This window comes from Hippopotamus amphibius, chromosome 11 (assembly GCF_030028045.1).
Source record: "Hippopotamus amphibius kiboko isolate mHipAmp2 chromosome 11, mHipAmp2.hap2, whole genome shotgun sequence".
NCBI lineage: Eukaryota > Metazoa > Chordata > Mammalia > Artiodactyla > Hippopotamidae > Hippopotamus > Hippopotamus amphibius.
In genome coordinates this window covers 8,448,354-8,470,666 of record NC_080196.1, presented here as the reverse complement: position 1 = coordinate 8,470,666, position 22,313 = coordinate 8,448,354, and the positions used below count along the sequence as shown (strand labels likewise).

General features: G+C 39.7%; 1 protein-coding gene across 1 annotated transcript in view; it reads left to right on the top strand.

The window, feature by feature from the left end:
* Positions 1–5,922, top strand: part of ADTRP (androgen dependent TFPI regulating protein) — an 82,748-nt gene extending 76,826 nt beyond the window's left edge. The window contains exon 5 of the transcript XR_009047995.1: positions 5,697–5,922. The gene's annotated coding sequence lies outside the window, so the exon portion shown is untranslated. The remainder of the gene's footprint in view (positions 1–5,696) is intronic.
* The last annotated feature ends 16,391 nt before the right edge of the window (positions 5,923–22,313 follow it).

Sequence of the window (22,313 nt, the reverse complement as noted above, 5' to 3'; positions counted from 1 at the left end):
AATTTATAAAGCAAATATTAAGACATAAAAAGAGAAATTGACAATAATACAATAATAGTAGGGGAATTTAACACCCCATGTACCTCAATGGACAGATTATCCAGAAAGGAAATCAATGAAGAAACAGTAGACTTAAGTGACACACTAGAGCAGCTGGACTTAATAAGATAACTAAGGACATTCAATCCAAAAAAGCAGAATACACATTCCTTTAAAGTGCACATAGAGTGTTCTCCAGAACAGATCACATGCTAGGCCACAAAACAAGTCTCAAAAAATTTAGGAGGATAGAAATTGTATCAAGCATCCTTTCTGACCACAGCAGTATGAAACTAGAAACCAATTATAGAAAGAAAAATTAGAAAAACACAAACACATGCAGGCTAAACAATATGCTACTGAAAAACCAAGGGGTCAACAAAGAAATTAAAGAGGAAATCAGAAAATGCCTTGAGACGAATATAAAAACACAGCATTCCAAAATCTATGGCACACAGCTAATGCAGTTCTAAGAGGGAAGTTAACATTGATATAGGCATACCTCAAGAAACAAACAAACAAACAAAACCTCAAACAACCTAACCTACCATCTGAAGGGATCAGAAAAAGAGCAAAAAGCCCAAAATCAGCAGAAGGAAGGAAATACTAAAAATCAGAGAGAAAATAAGTAAGAGATTAAAAAATAGAAAAGACTGATAAAACCAAAAGATGGTTTTTGAAAAGATAAACAAAATTTATAAGCTTTTAGCTAGGCTCATCAAGAAAAAAAAGAAAGGACCCAAATAAAATAAGAAATGAAAGAGAAAAAATAACACAGAGATACATTTTTTTATATCACAGAGATACAAAAAATCATAAGAAATTACAGTTATATGCCAAGAACTTAGACAATGTAGCAGAAATGGATAAATTCCTAGAAACATACAATCTTCCTAGACTAAATCAGGAAGAAATAGATCATCTGAACAAACTGATTACTAGTATTGTAATTGAATCAGGAATCAAAATACTCCCAACAAACAAAAGTCCAAGACTGGACAACTTCACAGGGGAATTCTACCAAACATATAGAGAAGAGTTAACACCTATCCTTCTCAAAATAGTCCAAAAAATTGAAGAGGAGGGAACACTCCCAAATTCATCCTATGAGGCCACCATTAGTCTGATGCCAAAACCAGAAAAAGACACTACACAAAAAGAAAATTCCAGGCCAATATTCCTGATAAATATAGATGCAAAAACTCTCACCAAAATATTAGCAAACTGAATTCAATAACATACACAGAGGATCATACATCATAATCAAGTGGGATTTATGCCAGGGATGCAAGAATGATTCAATATCTGTAAATTAATCAATGTGATATACCACTTAACAAAACGAGTGATAAAAATCACATAATAGATGCAAAAAAAGCATTTGATAAAATTTAATACTCATTCATAATAAAGACTCTCAACAAAGTTGGTATGGAGGGAACATATCTCAACATAATAAAGGCCCACAGCTAATATCATATTCAACAATGAAAAACTGAAAGTTTTTTCTTCACAATCAGGATCAAGACAAGGATGTTCACTCTTGCCATTTCTATTTAACATAGTATTGGAAGTCCTAGTCACAGCACTCAGACAAGAAAAAAGAATTAAAAGGCATTCAAATTGAAAGGGAAGAAGTCAAACTGTTACTATTTGCAGATGACATGATACTATATATAGAAAACTCTGAAGTCTCCACCAAAAGAAAACATTAGAACAAATAAATGAATTCACTAAAGTTTCAGGATACAAGATTAATATGGAAACCTGTTGCTTTTCTATACACTAATAATGAACTATCAGACAGAGAAAGTAAGAAATCATCCCATTTAAAATCACATCAAAAACAATAAAATATCTAAGAATAAATTTCACCAATGAAGTGAAAGACCTATACTCTGAAAACATAAGGGACTGATAAAAGAAACTGAAGACTATACTATTAAATGGAAAGATTCTGTGTTCATGGATTAATACTGTTAAAATATCCATACTGCCCCAAGCAATCTATGGATTCAATACAATCCCTACCAAAGCACTCAAATGACATTTTCACAGGACTAGAACAAAAATTCCCAAAATTTGTATGGAAGAACAAAAGACCCTGAAAAGCCAAAGCAATCTTGAGAAAAAAGAACAAATCTGGAGGTATCATGTGCCCAGACTTCAGACTATACTACAAAGCTACAGTCATGAAAACAGTAATGATACTGGCACAAAAACAGACACACAGATCAATGGAACAGAATAGAGAGCCCAGAAATAACCCCATGCACACATGGCCAATTAATCTATAACAAAGGAAGCAAAAATATAAAATGGAGAAAAGACAGTCTCTTCAATAAGTGGTGTTTGGAAAACTGGACAGGTACATGTGAAAAAATGAAATTAGAACATTTTCTCACACCATACAGAAAAATAAACTCAAAATGGATTAAAGACCTAAATGTAAGACTGGAAACCATAAAACTCCTAGAAGAAAACACAGGCAATACATTACTTGACATAAATCTTAGCAATATTTTTTGTGGATCTATCTTCTCAGACAAGAGAAACAAAAGCAAAAATAAATAAATAAGACTACATCAAATTAAACTTGAAAGCTTTTGCACAGTGAAGGAAACCAACAACAACATGAAAAGACAACCTACTGAATGAGAAAAGACATTTGCAAATTGTAAGTCTGATAATGGGTTAATATCCAAAGTATATAAAGAGCTCATACAACTCAATATCAACAAAACAAACAATCCAATTAAAAAATGGGCAGAAAACCTGAACAGACTTCCAAAGAAGACATACAGATGGCCAACCAGCACATGAGAAGATGCTCAATATCACTAAGCATCACAGAAATGCTAATCAAAACCATAGTGAGATATCACCTCACACCTGTTAGAACAGCTATTGTCAAAATGACAAATAATAAAAAATGCTGGCAAGGATGTAGAGAAAAGGGAACCCTAGTACACATTGTTGGGAATGTAAATTAGTTCCTCAAAAAATTAAAAATAGAACCACCATATGACCCAGCAATTCCTAGGTACACATCCAAAAAATAGAAAAACACTAATTTGAAAAGATACATGCACCCCAATATTTATAGTAGCATTACTTACAATAGCCAAGATATGGAAGCAACCTAAGTGTCCATCAACAGGTGAATGGATAAAGAGGATAACATATGAATATTGCTCAGCCAGAAAAAGAATGAAATTTTTCCATTTACAACAACATGGATAGACCTGGAGTGTATTACGCTTAGTGATGTAAGTCAGACAAACACAAATACTGTATATTTTCACTAATATGTGAAATCTAAAAGATAAAATGAATGAATATAACAAAACAGAAAAAGACTCATAGATACAGAAAACAAACTAGTGGTTAGTGGTTACCAGTGGGGGAAGGGGGAAGGGAGGGGCAAGATAGGGGAAGGATATTGAGGTATAAACTACCAAGTATAAAATAAATAAGATACAAGGATGTAATGTACAGCACAGGGAATATAACCAATATTTCATAATAATTTTGAATGTAGTGTAATCTATAAAAATATGGAATCCCTGTTATATATCTAAAACTAATATAATACTGTAAATCAAATTTACCTCAGTAAAACAAAAACTAAAACAAACAAATCAGGGTGGACCTAACTCCCTAGCCACCAGCTAGGAGGTGTTCCACTGGGAAGGACTCCCTTCAATGAGGAAAAGAGTAAGAACAAGCAACATTATTCCCCAGCCAGTCTGAAATCCATTTTGTGAACTTTCTTTGGGTAAGATAACATGATCTATTACTAAGTCAACACTTCCTTATCTCCTGCCATGCACTGTGGAAACACGATCAGAGATAAATTCTGAAAACTCAAAGAAATCTAAAGATTGCTCAGCCCCATGAGAATTCAGGACTAAGGACCCATCCCCACCAGCTAGGAACAAAAAGAAAAACATGACTTCTGTGATATTCACACCATGTAAGTCTCTACAGATTGAAATGACTGTTAGAGCTCCACACAGAGACACATTTGGGGGTGGTGCCTTCTCTAGCACATTGGTTGGCTTGTGGGAATTTCTTGGTGCTCTACCTAGCTTCATGGTATTGGACAGGGGAGACTCTGATCCAGTGGAAGGAGCCACCTGCCCTCTTCTCCCAGAGGAACTTCCCACCACCACTTCCACTCCTGCTTCTGATGCTTCTCCCTAAGCCATCATGTTCTTTGTGTTTCTTAACTGGAGAAGGAATCTCCAATCCTTGGCACCCGGGGCTAAAGAAGTGAGGTTCTGATTACAGTTAAAGTCAAAGTGCTAAGGGTTGGTAACAACATGGATAAACAAAGTTTTAGGTGCCCCCAGAGTGACCACAGAGGGAATAACTTTGAGAAGTTTATACTGGTCAAGCTCTTGAACACAACAGAATTAATGTGTTATTTATCTGAAAACTGATTCATTAAAGGCCCTAAGTGTATACTTCAGAAAAGAGAAGATACTGTGTTTGCACTTATAGACCTAATGTAGAGAAGACATAACTAGGGAAAAGAAAATTCACATCAAAAGTGAAAAACAAGTGGAAGCATAAATGAAAAGAACATGAACCACGTAAAGCTGGATAAATCAGCAAGGCTCCACTGGAGTGACTGGATGTAGTATGGATTGATGAGGAGCAGAAGAAAGGAAGGGACTATGCTTAAAAATGTTGAGAGACATGAATTCAAGAGTAGCCACAAGGGCTGGCTGTGTGATCAGGAAGCTAGCTGCCCCATAAAATCAGTGTCAAGAAGGGGCCACAGGAGGACTTCAAGTCATCAGTCACTAAAGCCTCTGAGAAGGGAAGTTCCAGCAAAATAAAATTAAAGATAGAACTGATGGAGGAGGCAGGATCTGAGGCATAAAGCATGGAATTGGCAGCTGACATTGCTATTGTAATACTGAGCCAGAAGTAACAGGGTTCTGACTTCCAGAATGAGAAGAGGCTGAACTGAAAAAAAGACTGCATTGGCAACAGACAGGAAGGACAATGAGTTAATGGAGTTTCTGAAGTTTCAAAATTTATGCAAAGATTTATGACCATTAAATATGGAGGTACCAATGGTTGGCTAAATGGAAGTCATTCTAGAAATCTAATGCTACAATTTCAATAGATAAACCCCTCTTAACTTAATAAGCTTACTAAAAACTAATCAATATGCCGGTACTCTTCTACTCAGGCCAATAAGCTGATCTGGTAAGAGGTCACAGAATGGCCCCTACTTAGATGAATATCCACTCTTTTCTTTCCTCTCTCATTTAATGTGGTCTCTCCATCACCATCTGCAGTCTCAAAGTTTGCTGATGAACTGTGTGCAGCCTACAAACACATGACCAAAAGCAACAGCCATCAGTGGTTCATGTGAGATACTCAGAGCCACACGATGTGAACTGCACTGTTGGTCAGCTGGCAGGTTGTGAGCCAAGTACCAAGTGGGACAGCAGAGCCCCTTACTGCCCTTGCAGCAGTGCTGGTGGTTTTTCAGAACTCTTTACAGTACATCATCTTGCCTTCAGAAAAGTTTCCTCAACTTTCCACTGTCCCAAGTCACGGTGAATGTCTACCCACACAAGAATACCCATTAGGGAAACCCTGAAGGCTAAGGTCTCTTTCTGTTCTTGTTTGTGCAGGTGACACGATGCAGCCAAGAAAGAAGAGGAAGTGATTAGAGACCGTTTTCCAAGAACTAAGGAGGAAGAAAACACAAGAGATTTTTTCATCTTTTTTTCCCAGTGTGGGGAGGTGGGGGAGCAACACAGGAAGGTAGAAAAACCAAGGAATGATATTTAAATTTAATAAGAGGGTTATAAAGGTATAAGGACTCTTGTTTTTGTTTGTTTGTTTGTTTTTAGCTTCTACTGGCTCTCCCAAAACAATTCCTGCTGTCACAGAATTTGTTACCTCTGTCTAACTTCTGTGGAGGATGGTCTGTGGTCAACGTCTGCCCAAAGGCCAAAGAAACTCATATAAGTGCAATGTTAGAGAATGTTTAGAGAGAGAAAGGAACTTAGGATCATGCAAACTCTTCACTTTATAGAGGAGGATGCTGAGGACCTGGATGAGACGTTACCTGCCTGAGGCCAGAGCATTAGTGCCAGAACCCAAACAACAGTTTTTGCCTCCCAAATCTAACTCCCACTCCTGGGCCATTTTTGAATAATCCCAACTTTCCTAAAAGAAGCACTTTCATAAGTTAGTTATTTTCATGGATTTCTCATCTATTTTTTTTTCTCAATCTAAATGGAAATGTAGGGAGATGGCTGCTTCTGAAGTTGTCTGTCTACCTAGCATAATAGGAAATTAACTGGGGCAATGAGAAAATAAGCTATAAAAAATACTGGGAAATCTGTTCCTCTTGTGAACAAGCATTTGGGGTAGGTAAACACTGAACACAGTGACATTGTCAAAATCTCTTTCTTTGGAAAATTGATTTATTTGCCAAGTAAATGTACATTTTACTTGGGGAATAATCTGAATGGGAAGTGATATGATTATGATAACTGTTGAGATTGTTTTGGTACAAAGCACTTTGCTGAGTTAGTTTCTGGTTTAACAAAGCTGATTGTCAGGGGATTAACAAGCACATTCACGAACCCTGCTTTAATTTTCCTAGAGGATTTTTCTGGTTCTTTATTTACAGAAACATTTTGTGAAGAACACAAATGACGAGTGGTAGGTAAACATGTTCAAGTCCATCAGTGCATTAACAGGTCCATGTGGGTTGGGTATGGGCACCAGACTAAATTGTACTTGGGCTTTCCAACCTAAAATTATATAGGAGAAATCTGGTTAAAATGGACACCAGGGGCAGTCTGATAGGGTTAGGGAAGACAGCAGACTATCCCAACAGGGCATGCAGTCCAAAGCAAGACTTGGACAGGCACCAAGAAAACTGCTTGATCCCTACTCCTCTATGGCTATAAAAATATGAGCCTTGAGCCTTTCTGGATTAAGCTGGGAACGCCAGCTCTTTTCCCACACCTGCTGCTTCTTGACTGCTCCAAGCACCTGGTCTCAGCAGAAGCCCAGAAGCAGTTGTCACAATGGAAATTCTCCAAATGTGAAGGCTGCAGGGGATCACCCAAATTTTCCACACCCCAAAGATGACTGCATACTTCTCAGAGTCATAGTAAGCCCTTGGCTGGGATGAGCCTGCAGATTTCTATTTGTGGCTTCACTGTCCCTGGGACCAAATTAAACTCTGATTGGTGCATGACTGGACACTGTGCAATATCTACTCCAACACCAGAAATACCTCAGAACCATTCCCCATTGAGCACAGACATTAAGCACACAGTGCCTCCTTGGTGCTGGTGTAGCTTAGAAAGGAGAAGAAACAAAACACCTGTCATGAACACTGACTAAACATTCATTAAGGAGATAGTATTAGCTGCCTACATAAAGCTGTGTTAGGCCCTTAGCGGTTAGAAGACAACAGTACAAACCAAATTATGTAATTTAAAGCCACTTTCACCTCCATGAATTCATTTTATCTTCACAAAAGTCTTATGAGTAGAAAATGTATTATGTCCTCATTTTAGAAATGGGCAAACTGAGTTTCTGATATTGGTGTGCCATAAATGTTTAAAACCCAACTCTTTGGAAAAAAGAAAATTTTAAGGCCCTGCTTTATAGTGTTTTCTCATTGTCATGGTGTAAACACTCCACCATGACCTTTTTCAAGCTACAAACATGTCACTGAATGCAGAGTCGGGAAGAGAGACACACAACCGCTGAATCCTCGTGAGCCTGTACGAGCTCCCTCCAGCACACTATTGGGTTCAGAGGAAGGGAAACTACTGATCCAAGGTCACACAGATGGTTGATTCTCAAGCCCACCTTCCTTCCTTTTTATTACAGAAAAAAGCAGGAACTGAGCATCTGAAAGTCTTTATTTAAAAAAGCAAAAATGTATGTACATCTGCAAGGCCAGAAAAAAGAAGGGGTTAGGGATCCCAACTTGGTGGAAACTCTCACCCATACAGGAAGGCAGAGGAGCTACACTACTGCTTCATGGACTGGTCTATACCTGTGCTTATATTCTGGAGTTGCTATCTCACATGTGACACCAGTTTCGAGTTTGAGGAGAAGACTTACCTTGTTTGCCTAAACAATACATTAGCCCCATGCTCTCTGCAAATGGGTCATACATTTCTCAAGCTATTTTCGGCTCCTCTGCACCTACTCACTTGTAATACTTGTCATAACAGGAAGTCAGTTTCATATACTGTAATCCCCAAACACGTTGTGCCTGCACATGGGGAGTGTGTGTGTGTGTTTGGGGGGGGGGGGGGCGGTGGTGAGGAAAGAGTGCGGAGGCTGGGCCTCCCAGAAGGCTGCCTGGATGAACAATGAACCCATCCCGAGAGTCTGGGTATCCCTCCTCCGAGGGCACAAGTGTCAGAAAACAGAATCCACATCCAGAGGTTATTTTCCATTTTCATGCAGTTGGTGGTTCCCTTTTTTTTTTTTTTAATAAAGCATTTGAGTAGGCAGCAAAGCCAGTCAGAATTGTTTATTTATAGCTGTGGATTTTCAATGCTGTATAAATTAGAAATCATTGCTGAATGAGGCCTGCGCCCACTCACACACGCAGGGCCGCTATCTGTGAGTCCTTTCACACAGTTTGACTGTACACAGTCTAAAATGGGAGAAAATGACATGCTCCGAGTCAAATGACGGAGTCACAGCTAAACTGCATAGCAGAAAACCAGCAATTATTTTTCTTCAGCACAATATGGGGAGTACGACAGGTGCAATTATCCAATATTATTTAACAGCACCGGTTTGTGGTGTAGGGAGAAAATAAAGGTTTCTGTGTCTTGGAGAGAAAAAAAGAGAAAGAACCAGCCTCTGGCTCCTGTTTCTGTGGATTAAGCTGTGTTATGTAAATTGAAACTGGCCTGGATTCCAAAAAGGGAAGGAAGAAGCACCTGGCTCCCTTGCTCTGGCTCCCCGGAAGCACATCACTTATGTCATCAGGGACTTTTGAGAAAAGCCCCTCTCCTTGGGGACTCTGAACATCCTTCTCAGAGGTGGTGGTTCCAGGTAAGACTGTGTGGAAGGCTGAGTTTCCCGAGCTCCTGTCCCTTAGAGGGAAACCATCTTCTGCAATGGCTCCCCCTCCCTCAATTGAACTAAGGTGCAGTAAAAGAGAAGGCAGCCCACAGGAATAATTTCCAATCCTTTAATCAGATCCTCCCCCGTTATGTCCTTCACATTTTTATTCCTACTCCTAAGCTGTTCCTGGTCATCCTACCTGGAAAGACCTCTCTTCTTCTAGCTACTATCAAATAAGTTGTCCTTCATGGCTTTTGACCCTATTTGAGTGCCACTTCCCGGTCCTCCTAAAAAGTTTTCTCTTACTGGTGCAAGGCATCGGTCTCGTCTATCCTCCTCTGAACTCCCACAGCAGGCCACATCAGCCCCACACAGCCTTCTATTGCCCTCTTCTTCACCTCTCCCTCTTAGCTTCCGTTTCCATAAAAATATGAAATGCTGAAAAGAACATAAACATCAGAACCAGACCAGATCTGAATTTAAATCCTCACTCCACCACTCACTATTTATATAGACCCTGGGGAAAACAGTTTACTTTTCTGAATCTTGATTCCTTAAAGTCGTATGATAATCCCTACTGCGATGAAATAAGATTATTTACAGTGATGGATGCCAGTGCTTGGCATCCAAGATTCCCCATTTCACTTGCTTGACTGCAAACTCCTTGAGCCCAGGTAGTTGTCTGTATCTCGAATAATATCTAACTCCATACCATTAGAAAGTACTAAAAATACATACAGACTGACTTGAGGATTACTTACTACTTCTTAATTTTACAGGCTTCATCACCAGATAGCTTCCTCCCTTCCCAGAAGTTGAGAGTCCCAACATGAGACTCACTGTTTCATTTAAGATACTCTCTCTCCATTTTAAATCCCACAATCCTATTGCCAATGATGATGAAGTTACAGCTTCACATGACCCAGCAACGGAAAGTGCACTGATAGAATGCGGCACAGGACAGATAAATTTTGATAAAGAAAAACGGGTGAGGGAAGGCTTGCAGAATAAACACTGCATGCAGGTGACACTCCAGATTGGATGATTAGAATGACCCTGATTACCCCGAGGAGAGCCTATGGTGCACTAGGGTCCAGATCAGGGAGACTGATCTTTAAAAGAGGGGTGGGCATCAAAAATCAATCTTGTTTAGATCTGAATTTATTTTCCTTTAGGTGCCTGTTCACCCCTTCCTCACAGATGATATCTGCTATCATTGAGGCCTGGTCTAGTTTAACTCTTACTTCATCATAACCAAGACTTCTTCAGCCACTCCCACGATATGAGTCTTCAGGGACCATGGAAAGGGGCCTCTACTCTTACTGCCACCCAAAATACCTTGCTAATGTACAAAAAAAATCCTTCACTAGAGATAAAAGCCTTCCATTTTACATGGAGAGACAAATTGGAAGTAAATACTTTTGAGGCAGGTGGCCTACTGACTTGCACTCATTCATGTACAATTATCAATGAAGGATAGTTGATGATTGAAAGGCAAGTTTAATATGGGAGGATGCATGCTTGGAAGAACAAAAATTGGGATACTGTGAGAAAAGGAATGGTATAGAAAGGGTCAGCTGCAGACTCAGAGGACAAACCTTACCTAGCTCACAATGTTTTACCACATGGCTGCCAAGAAATGACTGTGTCTTGACTCTCACCCCTCCCTGGGAGAGCTAATCTATGGTTAGAGTACCCCAACATAGAGTAGACAGTGATCTTAGCCACTGATGGGTCAGTAAAACTCTGCAACCCTTTGAAGGAGTGGAAAGAAGAGGCACAGCTGTGACATGCCACACTTTAGGCTCCAGTCTTGACTAACTAGCTAGCACTGTAAGAATGTAAACTTGCTTTATGGCTGGGGAGAGAAGTTACTGTTGGGTTGTCACCATTCCTAAGAAGAGAGGAGACAGCAAAGAGAAAAATGGATTCCATTGGCTCCTTAAGAGCTTCTCATGCCTTCAGAAATACATTTTGCATCATGGCTCCGTAGAAACACACACACACACACACACACACACACTTTTAATATGTGTGATAGACCGCTTTATCTTCTATTATTTTCTATTCTACTATTTGAAAGATATTGTGACCATTAAATTGACTTCTTAGTACAACAATAGGGTTGCAATCAGTAAGCTGAATAACGTTGCACTCCACCGTACTGTAGGATCCATTCACTCATTGAACAAGTAACTGCAAAGTGCCTACTATGTGTATCGCTCTGGCCATACGCATGCTATTGCTTGAGGACAGGAACATGCTGGCCATCACCCAGGCCACTTGCATTAGGGTTTCATCCTTTCATCCTGCAGCACCTTTGGGAATGCAGAACCAAGCCTTGCTTTTCCAGCTCACTCTGTTAGCAGCTGCTCTGCCAGACTCAGCTCCTCTGAGATGCTGACAGGAAGAAGAGAAAAAACACTTCCACTACAAGAACTTACAAAACCTTCCGCTGAGGCTTAAGTCTGGCCTGAGCCAATATATTTGGTTATACTTTTGGGATTTGTTTTCACTCAACACTTAATTTTATTAAGATTCAAATTATGAAGTTAGATGACGTAGAGTTAGAAAAACAAATGCTATATAACTTCTACCTTGCCAGAAATCTGGTACAGGATTCTGAAAACTCTCAATCTAGGCATGTTTTATTCCATTTGAAACATTTTCTAACTAAATTCTATAATGCACTTGTGTTGACATTTTATGTACAGGCATTAACTCAACTTTGCCAATTTTAAAGTCATGGGGTTAAATAAAATTCTTTTCACTGTAAAATAAATTGCATTGGCACCGCCTGTATTTTCCTCTGCTAGACTTCCTGCCATCATGACCTGTTAGTGCCCTTATATCACCAAACTCAGAGGAAGAGGCTAAGAGACCTGGCTGCAACCAATTCAGTCCCAGTCTCCTGCTCAGCAAAGTGGGTTTCTGGGTAAGCTTCACATCAAGGAAAAGAAAAGACCTGTTGCAAAATATTCTTCCGACATACAGACGAACGTCTCTCAGGCCCACCTGGGAGCCATATTAGACCCTAGGCATGGAATACAGGGGTTACTTGTGTGATCATATCAGCAGTGATAAAGGGATACTGCTGTACATTCTAGTGGGTTTAATGAAAATGTCATGTGCATGTGAATCTCTGTTCTGTGGCTGCTTAATGGGACTGAGATTGAAATCACAACTCCAGGAGCGGGTGTCTAAGGATGAGAGCCAGCAAAGTCTAAGCTATTTGCGTGGGCATGTATTTGTGTGTGTGTTACAAGGGGCTGCACTTGTGCGCCTGAGATCAAAGGGCAGGGAGCCCTTTTCCCCTGGTTGGTGGGTGGAGGTGCTCAGGAAAGGCAGCAATTTGATTTTTACTTATTCCCTTGCTGCCTCTCATGTGGCCCCCTTCTACATGCAACACTCATTATTTCACTCCATTCCTCACGTGGTCACCGTGAAAGGCCCTCTAAGTGCCAGTGACCTTGGCTCCTAGCACACAATATCATCAGACTAGGCTGTTTATCCAGTATCTAAATAATCCTAATTAACATCTAGCTAAAACTTTACCATTTCTAAATTTAATTACATTTATGATATAAATTCATTTATAGTTGCAATAACCCAGAAGTACTATATTACTATCTGAATTGGTTTCCTAGGGCTACCATAACATAGGACCACAAACTAGGTGGATTAAAAACAACAGAACCTTATCCTCTCATAGTTCCAGAGACTAACAGCCTGAAATCAAGGTGTCAGCAGCGCCATGTGCCCTCTGAAGGCTCTAGGGAGGAATTCTTCCTTCTGATGTCTTTTGATAATCCTTGGCTTGTGACCACAGCACTCCAACCTCTGCTTCCATCTTCATATGGCATTCTACTTTGTTTCTAGGTCTCTTACCTTAGAGGAAATCTGGAATCTGTGTCCAAATTCCCCTCTCCTTTCTTGTATAAAGACATCAGTCACCGGTTTTATAGTCTACCCTAAATCCAGGGTGATTCCATTTCAAGATCCTTAACTAATCACATCTGCAAAGACCCCATTTCCTAATAAGGTCACATTCTGAGGTTCCAAGTGGACATTAATATTGGGGGAATGCTATTCAACCCAACACATTATCCCAATTTTACAAATGGGAGCACTGAGGGTCAGAGGTCATTGGACATCAAATCTTGGCTTTTAATTCCTCTCTCCTGTCCACCTTAAGTCAAGCAGTCACCAATAGTTTGTACCATCACTGAGTGCCCACTACAGGAGAGCCATTTACTTATTCATCACCTCTAGTCCTTCCCTGTCTGAAAGGCAAGCATTGTTATCCCAATGTTAAGGATAAAGAAACAGGCTCAATGAGGTTGATGGATTTGCCCAAGGAAGAATTACCCCAGAAAAAATGGAGCCCAAGCCTAGTCTGGTCAGTTTGGATGCCACCTCTTCTTTACACCATGTAACTTCTGCTAAATCTTGCTTCCGTTTCCTTCATTGTGTCTGGAAGATCCATCCTTCCTGCTGGCTCCTCAAGGTCAAAATGTTAAATATTTTCATTTTAAACCCTTTGATACAATGCGAGAAGGTGCAGGCCCCAAGAAATCACATTATTGTGGAAAACTCTCTTTCCAGAGACCTAGCAGCTTGAATGCCCACGGAAATGGGTTAAATGGACATTGCGGGGAGCCTCACATAGGGGAGGTGGGGAAGGACATACAGCTGGCCCTTGAACAATGCAGGAGTTAGGGGCACCAACCCTCCACACAGTGGAAAATCTGTATCTCACTTATAGCCAGCATCTGTATCTGAGGTTCCTCTGTATTCACAATTCCACATCCACAGACTTAAACAGCAGATCACGCAGTATTGTAGTATTTACTACAGAAAAAAAATCCACGTATAAGTGGACCCGTGCAGTTAAAAACTGTGTTACTCAGGGTCTACTGGAGTGCAAAGCTGCTGGTGCCATGTACAGCAGAACTCTTCAGCCTTGCCTGCATATCTGCAGTCACCTGGGGAGCTTATAAGAATACTTATGCCCAGATCCCTCTTTCAGAAACTCTGAATTGTTCTAGGCTACGGATAAGGCATTGGGAGTTTTAAAAACACTTCTAGGTCATTCCAATGTGCAGCCAAAGTTGGAAGCACTGATATAGGGGAATTCTGTTTGAATATTATTTGGAAATGGCAGCAGCTGAGGTCTGATTGAATACAATGTTTCCATTGTTTTAAACCTCAATGGGAGAGGCACAGCCTTCTCTCCTAGCTGCCTTCTGAAACCCTGCCATCCTAGTGCTTGGCACATCTGGTGGCATAAATGACTGTCTGCTCCCTTTGGATGCAGTGTCAGGGGTGACTCTGAGGCAGTGTGGGGCCAGATTCTGAGGACAGTTCACAGTCCTCTCCAGAGCTTTCTGGTTGGGCTTTCTCGTGTCTACCAGTAAAGCTCAGTGCAGTTCCCTGGTGGTGACAAATCCCAGACTGCTAGAACACAGCGGAAGCTCCCGTGGAGAATTCTGCCAGCAGTCCACCTTGGCATTTGAACTACAGCACTGGCTCTCCTGGCTCTCCAGCCTGCCGGCCCACCCTGCAGATTTTGGTCTTGCCAACCTCCAGAACAGCGTGAGTGAGCCTCCATGAAACCTCTCTCTGTCTCTCATTCTCTCTCTCTCCCCCATCGTACTTCCCTCTCTCTATACTCACACACCCCCTATTGGTTCTGTTTCTCTGGAGAATCCTGGCTGACACACTCCTCTGCCTTTCCTCTCCCCTAGCCTCGCTTCCTCCCTCCCTGCCTGCCCCTCACTCACTCACCCCTCTCCGAATCACCTGCCTGCAGTCCCTGTGACTCACAGGCCTATAATAAGCTCTCAGAGCTTCCGTTTGACAAACTCTCTCTCCTCTCTTCATTCAAGAGTCTCCCGAAATTCCACATCATCCAATCAAGGAAACAACAGTCTGTCCTCCCTCAGATGAGTCCATTCAGGGGAACAGATTTCTGAAAAAAATCTAATGTGTGAGTGTTGCTTTAAAAATTAAATTCTGAGACTGTTCAACACATGACCATAAGGGGACCTGGTGTTCCAAAATTCTCTGCTTTACGGGCCAGGCTGCAAGGGGCTGGTCTGTACTGCAGAGTTTTGTCTTTGGCACATCTTCACACGTGCTAATGATGCTCAGGAGGCCACAGTCTTGGGTGCGGCTTCCTGATTGAGGTGCTAAACCCTCCAAGGCTACAGATTTTACAACCAAACTCACACTACCATCCTGCTCATGTGACACTGCTTACCAGGTGAACTGGGTGAGAAGGTGTAAAGAGGTCAGGAAAAATTTATAAGCATGTGTCTTCTTGCCTTCCTCCTGGAGGCAAAGCCCATTCTTACACAAGTTCAACACAAATGATCGATACATACAATCACTCTGGCGGCTCACCAACCCCGCCTGTGTTTACCTGCAGACCATCCCACGGTCAGAGGCCATTTGTATCTGGGATGAGAAGAATAGCCATGGCCAAACTATGGCAGTTACTGCAGAAGCCCTGTAAGGGTCTGCTCACTGCCCCCTACACTGTGGATGATGGAGGGCTGGGGGGCACTACCCCTCCCTTTCCTACCGCCTGTGCAGAGGGGTCTTGTGATGTTACTGCAACCACCACTAAACCACACTCTCAGCAGCCACTGCAGAGGCTATGATGGAACACACTGCTCCACCAATGAGCTACACTTCCAAAGACCCCTGAATGGCCCAGGGAGAGGAATCCTTGGGTAGCCAGAGGATAAAGAAAACCCAAGGTAAAAGCTCATATTTTGGGGGCTACTGCAATGTCAGAAGGAAGATGAGCTTCACAGGGAGGCAAAATTCAGTTAGTCCATAACATGTACCATCTCGGGTGACTCATTCGACCTTTTGAATCTGGGTTTCCTCCAATATAAATTGAGGGAGCAATCCTTACCTTGTCTTAGAGTTACTTTACGGATAGACTTTAATAACGAACCTAGAACACAGCCCTGTGTGTGGCACTCAATAAACATCCATTTCCTTCTCTGTTCTCTTAATTCAAAGGCTCTATTAATCCAATGAGCAATATGTTTATAGGTTATCATTTGTGATCTTGGTGGATTTAGTGTGAAATCACAGAGCACAAAGCAGGCACTGTGGGCACCGGGGTGAGAAGGCTTTAATGGGAGGGACACTAACATTGTCTGCATGACTTCACAGAATCAACAAAAGGGTCCCAACCATTCCCTAACTTAGAAAACAAATAAGATACCATTACAAATGACCCAACAATATAAAAATGAGAGAAGGCAATGAAAAATTATAAATGCCATAGACTCCAGCAATCCTAGTTTTTAGAATCCTCTAAGTCTTCACAAAGCACTAAACTTTCAGCAGACATCACCACTTCAGGTAGGCTTCCGTTAGGCCCCACTGCACCTCCCCCCGTCTTTCCATCCAACATATGGGAACACCTCCCAAGCAGTCCTTGCATTATTATAGGGCATTAAAGATCAAATCATTTTTCAATTAGCAAAAGACAAGGAGGCCCCCTCCTTGACATTTGGAGACAGAGTATTTAAAGTACATTTGCTAGTTTCAATTCTCTCATCTTGTAATAAGATGGCTTGGCAGGATGTCCTTACAATGGTAGTACACAGTTAATGGAGTGGGAAAGGCTATATATTCTCTCCTGGTCTTCAACAGCACTTTTCTCTATCTCGTGAGTATTCTAGGCCTACAATTAAATGGAATGATGAGAGCCCTCTGCTGGCTAAATTAACTCCTCTCTTTTCTTAGAGATATTAGAACAAATTATCTTGCTTTGAAAGTCCTATACCTTGTTCTTATTAGCAACTTGCTGCATGAACTTCATCTTTTCTCCACCTGTGACCCCTCACCCACGGATAAAGAGATGATGAGATGTTTTATTTTCAATCTATTTGATGCTCACACTCTGCAAAGGTCTGGGCAGATATTAAATCCTTCTGAAAAGATAAAACACATTAAAAAAATTAATTTTCAGACATTTATCTAACAAATATATATCGGGTATCTATAACAAGTCAAACACCATTCTATATACTAAAAGAGATACAAGGAAATTTAAAATATAATCTCTAATTGCAAGAAGCTCCTTGAACAGTACAGAAAACAACAGTTTTTTAGTTTTTTAAATGTGGTTTTTCTATAAAACTTAATCATCTTATCAAATATATATATTTTCTTCTAAGAGATATACTCTTAGGTTTTCTGTCTTTCTATCCATTTGGGTGCACGTAACAGGAATCTGAGCACCATTCTGGGCATTTCCATCTCCCACTCACCATTCCAATTACCCACCATGTCCTGCCAATTCTACTTCTCTTTGTTTCTACTGACACCAGCTTATCTTAGGGTACCATCATTTCAGATTATTACAAAATACTTTTAAAATATTTTAATTATTCTTGAGTGGTTAATGCATGCACATATTATAAAATTCAGAAAGTACAACAGAAATGCATAGAAAGCGTCTCTCTCATACCCATAATTCCCTAGCCACCCAGTTCCCCTCTACAAAAGCAAACTACAATTCCAATCTCTTGCATATGCTTCTAGAGATACTATATTCACATATAAGCACATACATATTTTTTTCACAGTAGTGACGCTGTTCTGCACCTTGCTTTCATATCTTTCAGTACGTGTTGGAGAAAACCATAAATGTGTGTAAAAAGGGCCGCTTTATTCTTTTTTAAGAGATTAATATAATTCTATTATAAGTGTACTACCATAATTTATGCAATCAGTTTCCTATTGATGGAAATTCAGATGGTTTCCAATCTTTTGCTATTATAAGTTGATGCTGCACTAAAGATCTTCATACAGACACTATTTTGCATATGTGTCAGAATATATTTAGGGAAATTCCTAGAAGTGGAACTGCTGGATGAAAGGAAATGTGGGGTGTTTTTACTATTTATAGTTATTGCCAAATCATTCTTCACAGAGGTTTTACCAATGTCTACACTCACTGACAAGATATGAGACCCTGTTTCTCCAAATCCTCAACAATACAGTGGGTTATACAGTCTTATGGATAGAAACAGTATCTCAAAATAGTTTTAATTTACATTATTCTCATTTTGAATGAGGTTGAGCATCTTTTTATGTTTAAGATGAATTTTAGTATGTATAATTTATATATATTTCTATGAACAGACTTTTATATCTTTTTTCCATTTTTCTGTTTTGAGGGTTTTTTTTCCCTTATTGAACTGTAGGCACTTATAGCAGTCAGCCTCCAATACAGCTCCAGGTGACCCCCACCTCCTAATATTCATATCCTTGTGTAGTCCCCTCTCACATTATACCAGGGTTGGTCTGAGTCAACCAATACAATATGGCAGAAGTGATGGTATGTCATTTTTAAGATTAGCTTGTAAAAGACACTGTACTTCTCTCTTGGTGGCACGCTTGCTTTTGAGATGCTTACTGTGGAGGAAACCAACTGCCATCTCAGCCAGCTGCCGATGGAGAAGGCCAGTGTTGAAGAACTTAGGCCTCCAGCAAGTGGACAGTGAGGAACCGAGGTTTCCTGCCAAGAGTCACATGAATGACCTTAGAAGTGGGTCGTCTAGCCCCAGCAGCGCTTTTAGATGAGACTAGCCCCAGCTGACAGCTTGACTGCAACCTCATCATGAGAAACACTGAGCCAGAACCACCCAGCTAAGCTGCTCCCAGATTCCTGACCCCCAGGAACTGAGAGATAATAAATGTTTGTTGTTCTAAGCTGTTAAGTTTTGAAGTAATTTATTACACATCAATCAATAATAATGTAGAACTTTAAATATATTAAGAAAATCAGTCCTTTCCTTCCTTTGAGTTTGAGCTTCTTTATATCAGTTTCAAATACTTCTCTCCATTTGTTAAATGTTTACTGGTCTTCTTTGTGACTTCTTTTTCATTTCTTTTCCTTCTTGCCAGGCAGAATTTTAAAAATTCACTATGTAAACATATGCAAACATAGTGAAATTTACCAATTTAGGGGAATACTTTTATACTCAGAAATGGTGAAAAAGAATTTATTTAAAAAGTTTCAAATTTCATTTTCCTCCTTTTCCAATAATAAAGGGCTGGGCCATTTGCACCAACCCTCCTGCTAAAAAAATTATAAAATAATTTTTCTAAAAATTTATAATATAATTTTCCAAACTCCTTGAAAGCATCAAATGAACAACAAGATAATGAAGAATTACCAGCACAAGTTCTAAGAGACTCCGAGAACCCAGAAAGGCAAGAAAAACAACCAAAACCTTTTGCCCTGAGGACATATGCTGGGGGACTTGTGTTACTGTTTAGAAGACCTCACAGAGTAAGAAAGACAAGTCAAAGCTCAGGGTCCACCCAGGGTGAAAGATTAATATTAGACACCACCTCTTACGTTAATGTAGAATCATAAAGGGAGAACCCATAGGATAAAGGTAAACCAGAAGTAAAACTACCTACCCCTCACTCCTCACTTCCAAAAATACCCCATTAGTCCAAAGATAGAGATGTTTTAATAGAGCAAAGAAGACACACATACACACACACACACACACACACACACAATCTGTCCTCGAGTAGTTCTACCCAGAGACCAGCCCTCTGAGGATTTATAGTGCAAATTCAAAACCCAGAAGTGGTTCAGAAAACTTCAAGCCATTACTTTAGTTTGAACTGGTTACAGAGAGGTAGTGCCCCTAAATGTCTGGAGAGGCAAATGCAAGACTGTCTAGAGAAGGGCTCCTTTACCTAAGTCATAGGAATCACCAAAAACCATGTGTCATGGACAATGAGCAGTTAAAAGTCAATGGCAACCAAGTCACAAGGGAAAAAGTCATGACGAGAAAGAAACAGCAGCAAAAGAAAAATACAAAACTATATAAACAGACCCTGAAAGATTTCAGATCCTGGAATAATCAGAGGCAAGTTATAAAACATCTTTGTTTAAAAAAATAAAGACGTAAAATGTGCAGTAAATAGGAACTTGAAAAAATGACCTAGCAGATTTGAAAAAGAACCGAGTAGAATATCTAGAAATGAAAACTACAAAAACATAAATTAAAAACTCAATTGATGGGTTTGAGAGCAGAATCAACAAAGCTAGAGACAGACTACAGATCAAAAGAAATTACCCCAACTGTAGCACAGAGAGACAAAAATAGAAAACATAAGGCAGTAGTTACGGGAAATAGAAGATTAAAAGAGGTCTACCATATGTAGAACCCAGAGAAAATTATATTTAAAAACCCACTACCAGAACTAACATGAATTTATCAATATTAGAAGATATAAGGTCAATATATAAGAATAAATTATCTTATTTAATAATAACAAAATTTGGAAAATAAAATGTTCAAAAACATTTACAGTAGTATAAAAACATAAAGTATTTAGAATTTTTAAAAATTAAGGTAGGATTTATATACAGTGAAATGCATTCATCTTAAATGTTCAGTTTGATGAGTTATGACTAATGCCTATACCTGAATATGATATCCCACACCTCCCGGCCCCAATCAAGATACAAAACATTTTCATCATTTTCCTACTGTAGACATCTGGGTCAACTTCAGTTTGACCCCATTATAAATAAAGTAGAAATTAACAAAACACTGTAAATCAACTATACTTCAATAAGACAAATTAAAGGAAAAAAGTCCAAACTAAAGGAAAAAAGTCCTTTTGACAATTTTATAAAATAAATCCCATGAAAAAGGCCCAAGGAATTTTGAACTTGTAGTGATAACTATTCTTATACGGCTAATATTTGTTGAACCCTAACAATACTAAACAATTTACAATAATCATCACATTCATTCCTTGTGCTCCAAAAAGTAGGTACAAGGAACCAAGGCTTACAGAAATTAACTTGCTTAACGTCACACAGCTAAAAGTTTGTGGATCTCCAATGAATATGAAGGAGGAAATTTTTAATTTACTATTTTAAGAAGTATTACTTTTGATAACAGTTTTAGTCAAATTTTTCTACACAAAAATTGAAATGATAATAATAAAACTGCATCACCTATGTACTACAGGGATCCAATGAGATCGTTTATTTACCAGTAATTCATTCTCTAAACAGAAAAGCATGATAAACAGATAAGATCTCATCTTCCCTGTTGTCACCATCATGATCATCTTTTCACCACTTACCAACTATGTGTCCTTAGGTATGTGACTATTAACTTGTAGAAATGGGGTAATAATACTTACATCTTATCATGATGATTAGAAGATATAACGTATATGAAGCGCAGTGCAGTAGCTGGCACTGAATAATCGCTCAATACAGAACTATTGCTGCTGCTCCCCTTAGCTTGTTCACACCACGGTTCTTGTTCACCTTTTCATTCCTGGCCAATCCGTCACTCCCTGGTAGGTAGGAAGGCTCCTAATCAGGCTCCATGATTCTCCCTCTCTCAGCCATACCAAAGCTTTGACCAAAGCAAACCATCAGAATACCCTTAGAAAAGTGCCTGTTATCAATCACATCAGGCTACTAATAATCAAAGTATTTGCAAACATCAGTGTCCTTTGTTCTCTCATGATCTTTAATTTAAACACTGTAGCTTTGAAATTTCACTAATGTGAATAAAGTGAACTGTGTGATCAATTTTTCTAAACATAAAGTGCCTCACATATAGCCACATTCGTTTTTACATAAACCAAGGAATATAATAAACTCTGTTTAGCTTTTTATATTATCTTTTAAGCCTTGAAATACTGAAATTATATTATCCTTAACTGGAACCATCATTTTCATAGGAAATTTTTTTTTAAATCACAATTTTTTAAACTTTATTGTTTATTGATTCATTCATCTTTGGCTGCCTTGGGTCTTCGTTGCTGCGCACAGGCTTCCTCTAGTTGCAGAGATTAGGGGTTACTCTTTGCTGCGGTGCATGGGCTTCCCATTGCAGTGGCTTCTCTTGTTGTGGAGCACAGGCTCTAGGTGCACGGGCTTCAGTAGTTGTGGCATGTGGGCTCAGTAGTTGTGGCTTAGTTGCTCTGCAGCGTGTGGGATCTTCCCAGCCCAGGGATTGAACCCGTGTCCCCTGCATTGGCAGGCAGATTCTTAAGCAGTGCACCACCAAGGAAGTCCCTTCAAAGCAAATTTAAAAGCTACAAGGTCTCACTAAATCACAGGCCATGTTCATAAACACAAACTAAAGGGACAGAGGCAT